This window comes from Oryctolagus cuniculus, chromosome 9 (genome assembly GCF_964237555.1).
Source record: "Oryctolagus cuniculus chromosome 9, mOryCun1.1, whole genome shotgun sequence".
NCBI lineage: Eukaryota > Metazoa > Chordata > Mammalia > Lagomorpha > Leporidae > Oryctolagus > Oryctolagus cuniculus.
The window spans coordinates 33,908,942-33,921,938 of NC_091440.1; the positions used below are offsets into that span (position 1 = coordinate 33,908,942).

General features: G+C 40.5%; 1 long non-coding RNA gene across 1 annotated transcript; it reads left to right on the forward strand.

Moving 5' to 3' along the window:
• The first annotated feature begins 247 nt into the window (after positions 1-247).
• LOC127492113 (uncharacterized) lies at positions 248-12,455 on the forward strand. Its single transcript, XR_007921166.2, has 3 exons — positions 248-664; positions 4,006-4,194; positions 11,105-12,455. It is a non-coding gene; the product is annotated as an uncharacterized lncRNA (long non-coding RNA).
• Positions 12,456-12,997: the final 542 nt, after the last annotated feature.

The window sequence follows — 12,997 nt, forward strand, 5'->3', positions numbered from 1 at the left end:
GAAAGAGAAAAAGTCTTCCATTTGATGGTTCACTCTCCAAATACCTGCAACTGCCAGAGCTGGGCTGATCTGAAGCCAGAAACCAGGAGGAGTTTCCTCAGGGTCCACCATGCAGGTGCAGGGGCCCAAGGACTTGGGCCATCTTCTACTGCTTTCCCAGGCCATAGCAGAGAGCTGGATTGGAAGTGGAGCAGCCAGAATGCAAACTGGCACCCAAATGGGATGCCACCACTGCAGGCGACGGCATTACCTGCTACAGCACAGCACCAGCTCCCCCAAATTTAATATTCTTTAAAGAAAATTTGTAGCAACTTCGTGGTGAAAAACCATTATTTTTGCACATGTTTTTGATTTCTTTACTTTCAGTGTACTCAATTAAGCATTTTGAGAATATGCCATTGATTATTCCAAGGCAGATGTACATCCGGGATAACTCTTGGGTATGTCATGAATCATCATCATCCTGGAAACAGCCACCTACATGTAAATTCTCTTTTCTTTATTTTATAACCACAGAATGTGTAAAACCAGAAACCACAATTCACATATCCTCATTCAAACAAGACCATGCTGGACGAAGGCTCCTGGAAAAGTACATGGCCATGACTCAGTTTCAAACTGGGCCAAACTGCCTTAGTTCAGTGTCACTATAGACTTGAAGAAGGTATGTTTATTTCCTTACTGTGAATGTAGGCAGTTATTAGACTACTATCTGCCTCTTTTCCCTCAGCCTCCTCCCTGCTGTATAAGTGGCTTAATCAAGAATGTTTCAGAAGAGCTCTTGGCCTCAACCACACAGAAGTTTTGTCAGGTGCAGCTTGATTACATAGCGGTTCCACCCCATGCCAGTGAAGGTTACATCTTTATCACATTTCTGAACAACTGTTGTATAGGAAAGAGAACAGGCACAATACAGCTTTGTCTTCTGCAGCTAATAACCCGGGGTATTGGAGGTCAGGCGTGTCTTTAACATTTACTGCTGCTACATTTGTCTGTGCTGTATGAAAACCAAGCAATGGCCTGGCCCTCCTTATTGTTTTCAAAGCCTTGACTCTCCTTACCATTCTCATCATCCAAATTTATTTAAGGATGAAACTATTAGAAACACAATTGGTGAATTAATGTCATAGGGACTGCTGCTGGCAGCTCATCAATTTTTGATATGCCACTCAGACAAATGAAACATAAGCCACCCAGAACAAGGGGACCTTTTGACACTTCAAAGGAAGCCCCTATGGGCGGTTTCCTCTTGAAGATACACTAAACTGGCTCGATCTCCTCAGCTGGAAGCTGCCAATGTCTCATTAACCCCTAAAAAGGCGCGGCATGAGCTTTTCTTTTCAGCTGTAATTATGCCATGCACTCCTGTTATGCTGCACTGAATCGCAACACTGTCACCAGCACATTATAAACATCCACCCTAATTGAAAAGCAGATTAGACTCTTGTGTTAATTAGCCAAAAAGCCCGCCCACTTGCATGCATTATGATTGCCTCTTAAATACTGAGGATGTTGAAATCCCTCAGAAAGACAAGGCAGACTTAATTGCAATAACCTGCAAATTAAGTTTAATTTACTTTAAATTTACCGGTTTAGCAGGCTCATTTGATGGTGTTAATGTTCTAGCAAATTAATTATCTGAATTAGTCATGCCTGGTGGAGTTTTGCAGCAGAATACATTGTACAGTGGCCTATTAATAACAGACAAACAGGACAGGATTAATGAGAAGATTATGCTCGAGTTCTTAAAAAAAAGGATTTTGCATGAATTCAAATATAATCACCAAAGTGCAAATACAGACACAGAATATAAACAAACTGAGATTTATTATACTCGATGACATGCCATCCAGGAGAAACAGTAAAACATGACCAGTGAAATCGCAGGGAGCCCGGCAAACTGTTTCCCGTTAGCAAGCATATGGGAGTGCAATAGCCAGCAACTGAGTGTGTTAGACAGGCTGTGGGCTGTGGAGATGGAATTAGCATGTCAGTTAGAATGAACTTCCTTTGGCTAATTCTATTGCCTTTCCAGTAGTTTGAAAAGCTTTCAGAAACCTACTTGTAACCATTGCTTTGGCTAGATCAAGCTACTGCTAGCCATTAACAATCTAAAATAATGATTATCTTGCTACTTCTCTTCACTTGGTCCTGAAAATTGGGAAATTTGGCAAGGTATGGAGGGAGAGGAGGGGTTCTAGAAGAATAAGCCTGTAAAGGTTGGGGGATTTTAGAGCATTATGTTTTTGGGCAATTTTCTAGATTCATTCCTCTGTGATGATAAGAGGCTCATCTTATTCCTTTCCATATTCCCACACCCTAAGACAGAACCTGGAGCATAGCAGGGGCATAAAAATAGTTTTTTAAAATTTTTTGAATTGACAAAACACAAAATAAGCTCAGTGACAATTCTGGAAGAGCTACTTAACATATAGAATATTATAGAGTATTCCTCCTAACAAATATGGCATCTTTCTGAAATTCTGTGTCAGTGTTTCCATTGTTACAAACAGTCTTCCTCCATTTGATTGTGAAGAGAGGCACACTGGCTCGCTCTCTCTGCCGTCCAGAGCAGAAAGAAATAGCCTCTGGGTGTCAAAGTAATAATCTTTGACTGGCTCGAACTGAATATGGCCATGCAGTGATTGACCCCAACATGCCAGATTATTGATTGGGCGGGAGATGCCTAAGCCATCATTTTCTTGGAGCAGTCACCGCTTTTGTCTTGATCCCATCCACAGCTGTCACACTGTGGTAAGCCATTGAAACAGTCCATATTTGCATCCTTCATGCATTTATGCTTCTCTGCTTAAAATAAAAATGCCACCACTTGAAAGGCTGAACCATTGCTTCTGTTTTTCAAAAAATTATCTCATTAAAAGCCAAGAGTTTGGGTTTAGTTAGGGGAGGAGGGAGGCATGCAGAATATGTTAACTGGCTTTATGGGGTGAATTTAATTTTGGGGATAAAATAATGAGAATAAAAATTGTTTCAATATGTTTCCTGTATTGTGTCAATATATCACACAGTTCCTTTCTGGAGTCACATTTGCTGCTGGGGTGGTTGATTTTTTTTGTTGTTTTTGTTGTTGTTCTCTGTTGAATTACAATTTGCAGCAGTAAATGAAACTGGCACAAGAGCAGGTGTTATTAAAACTGGGCAGGAAAAGGACAATAACAACATAATTCCACTTTAAAGGCCGATATGTGTATGGTTGAAATGACTTTGGTTGGAACCCATAGGGAATTGAAAATACACCATAAAGAAAATGGATTTCAGTGACACATAAACAAGAGGCAAATGACTAATATATTTACATATAACATGTGGTGTATTCATTGCACACCATGGTGACAGAATTGTTTATTTCATTTATAATTTATACACCAAAACCTTATTAAATGTGTATCTAGTTTGCCAGATGATAATATATCTAGGAGATTAGGCTTCCATTATAGAATATCATTAACAAAAAAGATTTTCATTTGTGAGTTAATTTTTTCCTAGTTCCTCCTTTCCTGCCGCGTGTGCTCTGACTCGAATCCTGTCTATCTTCAGTCACAGTGACGCTATGGTAAGAAGGCAGCAGCACCTGTGGAGGAGATTAGTGCTTATTGGCCAAAATACGAGACACTGACTTCTAATAGTGTCTAGAATCTTATCCTCAGAGTATCTAAAGGATAAGGTGCACATGGATTTCAAGATAATTTTAGAGACTAGAGAAAAACTTTTCTCTGGCATCCAACATTATGTTACAGGCCACAAACATCAGAATCTGGGATCAGACAGAGATTCAAGAGTGCCATGAATAAGTGTTACAAACAGAATATTTTCATTGTGTTGCCTTCCTTCAGATGGGCTATCAGGCTAGAGGCTTTAAGAAAATTCCAGACACCAACACGGAAACACATGTAGTTCAGAGTACAGGCAGTTTGGGGGATAATAATCCTTCTCTCAAGATATTAACTGGCTAGGGTTTTTTTTTTTTTTCTTCCTACACTACAGCATGTACACCATCCCCTGAGCAGCGTGCTTCTCTCACGGATGCGAAACTACTCTGCTCCATTCTCAAGATTCATGTACAGAAGAAGAAAAGAAAACCTCATGTTTAGGAGTTTACTTCTTTCAGTGTTACTTAATGAGGATGAAACCACTTCAAAATGCCAGAGTGAATCTCCCTGCAAACCGGGAAGGGTACTGATGGGGGCTCGTGGGGTGTGTGGGACTTGGGAGGGGGGATGAACATGAGATGGTGGAGAAATGCTTTTAAACAATAAAATGTATTTTACTTTCAAGGCTGGAGCTGTCAGGCTTCATTGCAAATAATGTATCCTGACAGTTCATAGCTACTCTTAAAAACTGGGTGAAGCTTTTGCAGTTGCAAACTAGTGTGATAAAACATGAAAATACTTTATTCAGGTAAAGTGGAAATGGCTGTTCAGCCTGGTTAAGTTACACAGAAACCTTTCGCTTTCCAAATTAATGTAGTGTGCAAATATCTTGCCTGTGACATCCTAGCTGTCCACTTAGTAAAAGCCCTTCCAGTGAGAACTGTGTCTTAGTGCATCAAAGCATTAGAAAGTGTTCCAAGCCTAATGCCAGATAAACCTGAACGTTCAAAACAGGCATATGAGGAAGGGAATCTAAGCATTGTCAATCATAAGTAGAAAATGCAAAGGACATGTGTTTATTCAGCCTCTATTTTTGGCTTCGGAGAAGGCAAAAAAAAATGCTACTGGTATTTTTGTCTGTTTTTGCACTTTCCCCTCACTACTCATTTCTATAATCGCTCAAGAAGGGAAGAAGTAGTTCAAGGGGGACCTTCCTTTGGGTATAAGAGAGTGTCAAAATAACCGCCCCCTCCCCCCAAAAGGAGAAAAGATGGAAGGTAGAATGATACTGTTTTCTTTAAGACTCAAAATGATGTGATGCGTCTGTTGTTAAGGGGTGTCTAGGTTCAATTAACAGATAGATAGAACCTGATATCCTGGAGAAGATATTGCTGCTCATACCGCATCTCAATTATTATGCTCAATTCTGGACCTAAGGAACCTGCTCCAAATTATGTACTATATTTAATGAAAAAAAGTAATAAAATATGAAATATTTTACATGAGAAATAGCCAAGGGAATGGAAGAAATTCCTGATTCAGAGAGATTAAGTTCCAGTAGAAGACAGATGATCACTTGAGAGATTTTTGTAGAGACTTTACAGTAGCATTTTCCTTCTTCACTGAATGAATAAATTTAGGGATAGTTACAATAATCTTGACTGTTGTTTAGTGTCCTTGATTTTACAATCCATTTCTTAAAAATCTCAAATAACCATGTTCCTAAATTTGTAAATATTAAATGCATGAAGTTGTATTCTTTAAAAAAATTTAAAAAAAAACAACTCATCTTGGGGCTGGCATTGTGGTTTAACGGGTTAAGCCATCAGCTGCAATCCCATATGAGCCCTGGTTTGAGTCTCAGCTGCTTCATTTCTTATGCAGCTCCCTGCTAGTGTGCCTGGGAAAGCAGTGGATAATAGCCCAAGAGTTTGAGCCCTGCACCCATGTGGGAAACCTGGAAGAATCTCCTGGCTCCTGGCTTTAGTCTGGTCCAAATCTGGCTGGTACAGCCATTTGGGGAGTGAATCAGCAAATGGAAGATCCTTCTCTCTATCTGTATCTCTCTCTCTCTCTCTCTGTGACTTTGCCTTTCAAATAAATAAAATAAATCTTTAAAAATATCTCATCTCTGGGGCCTGTGCTGTGGCTCACTTGGCTAATCCTCCACCTGCAGCGCCAGCATCCCATATGGGTGCCGGGTTCTAGTTCTGGTTGCTCCTCTTCCAGTCCAGCTTTCTGCTGTGGCCCGGGAGGGCAGTGGAGAATGGCCTAGGAGGGCAGTGGAGAATGGCCCAAGTGCTTGGGCCCCTGCACCCACATGGGAGACCAGGAAGAAAAACCTGGCTCCTGGCTTTGAATTGGCGCAGCACTGGCCATAGCAGCCATTTGGGGAGTGAACCAATGGAAGGAAGACCTTTCTCTCTGTCTCTCTCACTGTCTATAACTCTATCTGTCAAATAAAAAAAAAAATCTCATCTCATTCAATCTATCTAACACCTCAACAAGAATTTATCATTTTGTGTGTTGTCATGTGTGAAAACAAGAGATTCAAAGTAGCTAAGTTAGTGCTCAGGAAATCTGGATAATAAGGGCAAAGTCTTGGGACTCCAGATCTATTGACAACAAAATGTGGTGGGAAACTGGATCATATTATCTATAGTATTCATTTTAATCCTGTTTTTAAAATTTTGGTAAACATAAAGGTTTGGGAAAATTCTCTTTTTTTAAGATTTATTTCATTTATTTGAAAGACAGAGTTACAGAGAGAGGTAGAGACAGAGAGAGAGGTCTTCCATCCACTGGTTCACTCCGCAGATGGCCACAACAGCTAGAGCTGCACTGATCCAAAGCCAGGACCAGGAGCTCCCTAAGGGTCTCCCACATGGGTGCAGGGGCCTAAGGACCTGGGCCATCCTCTACGGCTTCCCCAGGCCATAGCAGAGAGCTGGATCAAAAGTGGAGCAGCTGGGACTAGAGCCGGTGCTCATATGGAATACCAGTGCTTCGGGCCAGGGCTTTAACCCACTGCGCCACAGCGCTGACCCCTGGGAAAATTCTTTTCTTGTTAATCCATGTAGTTAGGCAAATAGTTATTAATACATGGAAAACTGGGCTATATTGAGGCTAACAATATGAACAAAGTGTTGTCAGTTCCACTGAAGATGAAACCCAGTGAAGCAGTGTCAAGGAAAAAGATAATTATTAGGTCATGGGGATTGGTAGGTGTTAGGACATAGCAGTTAAGTCATGGCTTGGGACAACTGCAACCCATATAAGTACTTGGTTCAATTCCTGCCTACTCCACTTCCCATATAGCTTCTTGCTGATGTATACCCTGGGAGGAAGCAGGTAATGGCTCCCATATGTGTGTCCCTGTCACCCAAATGACAGATCCAGATGCAGTTCTGGGCTCCTAGCTTCAGCCTAGCTGTACCTTGGCTGTTGCAGGCATTTGGAGAGTAAATGAGCAAATGGAAGCTCTCTCTCCATTTCTCCCTCTCTCACTGTCTGTCTTTCCAATAAAGTATAAATACATAAAAATTGGAAGGTCATGAGAGACATGAAGAAATGCTATGTAGCCTTAGGGGGACAAATAACTCTGAATACCAGGGCAAGGGTCAGGTAGGAAAAACTTGGTAGACAAAGTTGCATTTGAGCTATTTCAGGAAGATTGAAATGAGGAAGAGAAAGAGAAAAGAGTGGGGTTGGGGCTGGAAGGTAAAATGCTTAGTATTTCTATTCTATTCTATTCTATTCTATTCTATTCTATTCTATTCTATATCTGTATGATAACCAACCCCTGTTTGCCAAAAACCTTCTCAGTTTTGGCAATGAAAATCTCATACCTCATCAGTCCCCAATCTCCTGCCAACCAGGATGGTTGGTCATCCAACCTTACAGGGTTCATGCTGGACACACATAGTGGATGTACAAAGCATGTACAATATTCTAAACAGAAGTGGACTTTGAGGGTATGAAGGACAGGCTATGATCAAAGTATATTTGCTATTGCTGAAATAGTCACTTCAATTTTATCTATTGTCATGCTAGTTAAATGCCAGATGATCTCTCAATGCTCAGATAGTCCCAGTAAGAAAAAAAGAAAAACAGAAAGTTGTTTGATTCCAGTTTGGTTAGTTTAATAGCACCAGCCAAATAAGTATGTTACAACTGAGTTCTAAACACCTTTTTGTGTATGAATTACATGTTTGACAGATAAAATTAGAGATAATAAGTAGTGACTACAATACACTATAAGTTAGTAATATTTTCAGATAATGGCCACCTCCTAAGAAACTAGTAAAAAATAGACAAAAATGTTAAGTGGATGTCAACAGATATATCCTGTTCTACAAGATGCATATTAACTTATGAGATTTGGAAACTGTGCCTCATCAAAGATAGCTTGTGTTACTATAATAAAATACCATAAATTATGTGACTTATAAAGAACAAAATCTATTTCTCACAGTTATAAAGGCTTGCAGCCCAAAATCAGGGTGCTAGAATAGTTAGCTTGTGTGAGCACCTTCTTCCAGATTGTAAACTTCTGACTTCTCATTGTGTCCTTACATAGATAGAGAGAAAAGAGAGAGGAGAGATAGAGCAGGAGCTCTAGTCTTTTCATCCCATTATACTAATGTATAATGTATCAGTGCACTAATCTCATTCATGAGGGTGCCATCCTCACACTTAATCACATCCCACCACCTAATGCCATCACACTGAGGGTTTAGGTATCCACATATGAATCCTGGGAAACACAATCATTCAGTCCACAGCACAAGGTCATTAGAGAGCATATTTATGTCTGTAGTGTGAGTTTAATGAAGAAATAACAGGTTAGTTAACAATCAGGTATAGGCATGAATCTTTGAAAGGTGGATGCCAATGTATCATTGTGTGCCTGGGATCCTCAATGGAGAGAATATGTGGTCCAACTAGCTGATGTTCCTAGTGGAAGTAGTGTTAAGTGGATGTCAATAGATATATCCTGTTCTACAAGATGTATATTAACTTATGAGATTTGGAAACTATCTGTGCCTCATCAAAGATAGTTTGTGTTACTATAATAAAATACCATAAATTATGTGACTTATAAAGAAAAAAATCCATTTGCCAAATACCAATTTTGCTCTAGTTACACAAAGCTATTTGACTTCTTTTCCCTTGATTAATTAGAAGATATTTGACTCTGTGTGAACATTTTCCATTGAGATTGATTGCCCCACACTACATCTTTGTGAGAGAAAAAACTATGTCTATCTTATTCACCTTTCTAGTGTATGGTATGCTACAAGATGGAGCTCAATAATGGCAAATGAAATGGATGTAGCCTTGTTTTTAACTGTAGGCTCCTTCTCTCACATTTTTGATTAGCATAAATCAGTGTTGAGTAATTGAGGATCTTTAATCTGGAGTTCTGCATACTCAAGGACAAGAGTATTGCAAGTTGAATTATATTCCTTCCCCCTAAACCCACATAGTGAAATCATGATTCCTAGGGCCTCAGAATGTGACTGTATTTGGAGATAGGCTTTGAAAGAGGTAATTGAATAAAAATGAAGTCATTGAGGTGCCTTCCAATCCAATGCAACTGACATTATTTATTTACTTGAAAGTCAGAGTTACACAGGGTGGGCTGGGGGGAGAGGGAGAGGGAGAGGGAGAGGGAGAGGGAGAGGGAGAGGGAGAGGGAGAGGGAGAGGGAGAGGGAGAGGGAGAGGGAGAGAGATCTGTCCTCTGGTTCACTCCCCAGATGGTTGTAATTGAAATGACCAGTGCTGAGCAAGGCTTAAGCCAGGAGCCAGGAGCTTCTTCCAGGTTTTTTTTGTGTGTGTGGCAGGGGCCCAAGCACCTGGGCCATCTTTCCATTGCTTTTTTGCAGGCCATAAACAGGGAGCTGCACTGGAATTGGAGCAGCTAGGACCTGAACCAGTGCCCATATGGAAAGCTGATATTGCAGGCAGCGTTACCCATTAAGCCACAATGCCAGCCCTGTGACTGGCATCTTTATAAGAGAAGATTAGGATGCAGATATGTTTATAATGAAGGGCATGTGAAGACAGAAAAAACATCCATCTACAAGCCAAGGAAAGAGACTTCAGAAGAAATAAACCCTATGAGTCCGTAATCCCAGAATGGCTTCCAGACTTTGAGAAAAAAAAAAAATCTGTTGTTTAACCTACTCAGCTTGTGATGCTTTGTTATGGCAGATTTAGCAAACTCATACAGAGTGAGGCTGTCCTTTTGGCATCTCTGCTCAAGTACAGGACAAGTAGCAGCTATTGAGGCTGTGAGCAAAGTTGAAAGAAGGTATTACTAGGTCTAATAGTCTACTAGATAAAAGTACTCTAGGTTCACTAGAAAATCACAATGAGTCTCAAAGAGGCAAGAAATAAAATTAATTTCAACCTTAAATGAGCAAATTGGTTCTAATGCCTTTTATTTATTTATTTTTAAAAGATTTATTTATTTATTTGAATGGCAGAGTTACAGCGAGGCAGAGAGAGAGAGAGAGAGAGAGAGAGAGAGGGAGAAGAAGAGAGAGAGGTCTTCCATCTGCTGGTTCACCCCCTAGATGACCACAAAGGCCAGAGCTGTGCTGATCCGAAGCCAGGAGCCTGGAGCTTCTTCTGGATCTCCTATGTAGGTGCAGGGGCCTAAGGAATTGAGCTATCTTCCACTGCTTTTCCAGCCCATAGCAGAGAGCTGGATTAGAAGTGGAGCAGCTGGGATGTGAACTGGTGCCCATATTGGATACTGGCACTACATGCAGCAGCCTTACCTGCTATGCCACAGTGCCGGGCCCCCAGGGTTCTAATGCCTTTTAAAGAAGTCTATTATTCAAAACAGCATTCCTTGAAGTTCAGAGGAGAAAAAAATTCTATGATTCAATCTATTTGGAAACAATGCATACTCTCTCTTCTCCTTAGTGATTCACATAGCTTATTAGCGTACAGAGGACTCTCAGTGATACTGTATTTCAATGGGATATTTAATTTTATCGGATCTGATATTTAGTAGATATTTTTTGAGCAGAGAATGAATTTTTCTGTAATATCTCTTACCATTTAGTTCTATACTATTTTGTTGAAATATTTCAGTAAGAGTCCATCTATTAGTATTGCTATTCCTGAAAGGAAATAAAATTTTACTTTGATAGTACAGTGATGATACTACTATTAGTCCATGAGAACACTGACCTAAGTGACTTTTAAATAAATTTATGACGTATTGTGTTCACTCTGGCCACAATGTCCTACCCATTCTTGCCCTCGTGGTCATATTTCAGATTTAGTCTCAGGCTTCCCCTTTGTTCAACCTTTCCTCCTCCTCTATCCTACCAACTCTGCTCTCTCTCCATCCTCTACTCCTACCTCAAGCAAATCCATCACCATCATAAGGTTTTCAGAATTGCATTCTGTTATACACAATTAATGTCACCTTAAACTATATTTATTTAATTATTTTTCTATTTATTCTCCTAGATTGGGAAACTTGAAGGGAAGAAGTGTGTCACCCTCATTTTCCATCAGTGGCACAGGGCAGAATGACTGACACACAGTGAGTGATTAATAAAGAGCAGCACAGTTAGTATTTCCCAGTTTTGTGACCATCACTCAAGTGTTATAGTTCCCAGCTACACTGATTTGTCTGCCTTTTCAATCATATTAAACTTATACCACAAAACCTTATTTTTGATAGTATGTTCTAGAAAAGCTATTAAGAATTTTAAAATATTAATCCTAGGAGAAGAAACCTCAATCCTTGGATAAGAAACCCAAAACACAGGCAAAACAAAGTTAAAATTGACCAGTGGGTTGTATCAAATTAAGAATTTCATTTCTGCACAGCAAAGAAACAGTCATTAGGTTGAGAAACAACAGACAGAATGGGAAAAATATTTGTAATTTCATCAGATAAAGGCTTCATGTAAAGAAATATGTAAGGAACTGAAAAATCATATCTCACCAATAACAAAACAAATAATCCATTAACAAATATGGGCAGACAGAAGGGACATTGTGGCACAGCAGATTCTCCACTTCTGATCCAGCTTCCTGCTTAAGTGTACACTGAGAGGCAGCAGAAGATGTCCCAAGTGCTTGAGTCTCTGCCACCCAAATAGAAAACCTAGATGTAGTTTCTGGCTCCTGGTTTCAGCCTGACCCAGCCCCAGATATTGCAGGCATTTGGGGTGTGAACCAGAAAATACATCTCTTTCATTCTTTCTTGCTTTGCCTTTCAAATAAATGAAAATTAATAAACTTTAAAAAAAGAGTGACTACATATTCTATTGGGTCAGAGGTCAGAGAGGTTCCACATATGTTTTTAAAAAGTGGGAAGATGATCTGAATAGATAGTTCTCCTAAGGAGAAATATAAACAGCCAAGATTTATATGAAAAATACACAGTATCACTTGCCAATAGAGAAATGCAAATCAAAGCCAAAATGAAGGGGCTGGTGCCGTGGCATACTGGTGTAGTTGCCACCTGCAGTGCTGGCATCCCATATGGGTGCCGATTCCAAGTCCAGGCTGCTCTATTTCAAATCCAGCTCTCTGCTGTGGCCTGGCAAAGCAATGGAAGATGGCCCAAAGGTACCCAGAAGAAGCTCCTGGCTCCTGGCTTCAGATCGGCACAGCTTGGCCATTGTGGTCATCTGGGAAGTGAACCAGCAGCAGATAGAAGAACTCTCTCTCTGCCTCTCTATAACTCTGCCTTTCAGATAAATAAATAAATTTAAAAAATTTTTAAAACACACAATGAAGGGCCGGCGCAGCAGCTCACTAGGCTAATCCTCTGCCTTGCGGCGCCGGCACACCGGGTTCTATTCCCGGTCGGGGTGCCGGATTCTGTCCCAGTTGCCCCTCTTCCAGGCCAGCTCTCTGCTGTGGCCAGGGAGTGCAGTGGAAGATGGCCCAAGTGCTTGGGCCCTGCACCCCATGGGAGAACAGGATAAGTACCTGGCTCCTGCCATCGGATCAGCGCGGTGCACCGGCTGCAGCACGCCGGCCGCGGTGGCCATTGGAGGGTGAACCAACAGCAAAAGGAAGGCCTTTCTCTCTGTCTCTCTCTCTCACTGTCCACTCTGCCTGTCAAAAAAACCACACACACACACACACACACACACACACAATGAAGTATCATCTCACCTTAGTTAGAATAGCTATCAAAAAAGCCAAAATTAATACTTTAAAGGATTTGAAGAAAATGGAAAACTTACATACTGTTGTTAGAAATGTAAATTAACACAGCCATTATGGAAAACAGTGTGAGGATTCCTCAAACCACTAGAAATAGAATGAGCATATAATTTAGCTTTCCCAGTACTGGGTAAGTTTTCAAAGAACATGAAATCAGCTTATCAAAGAGATACC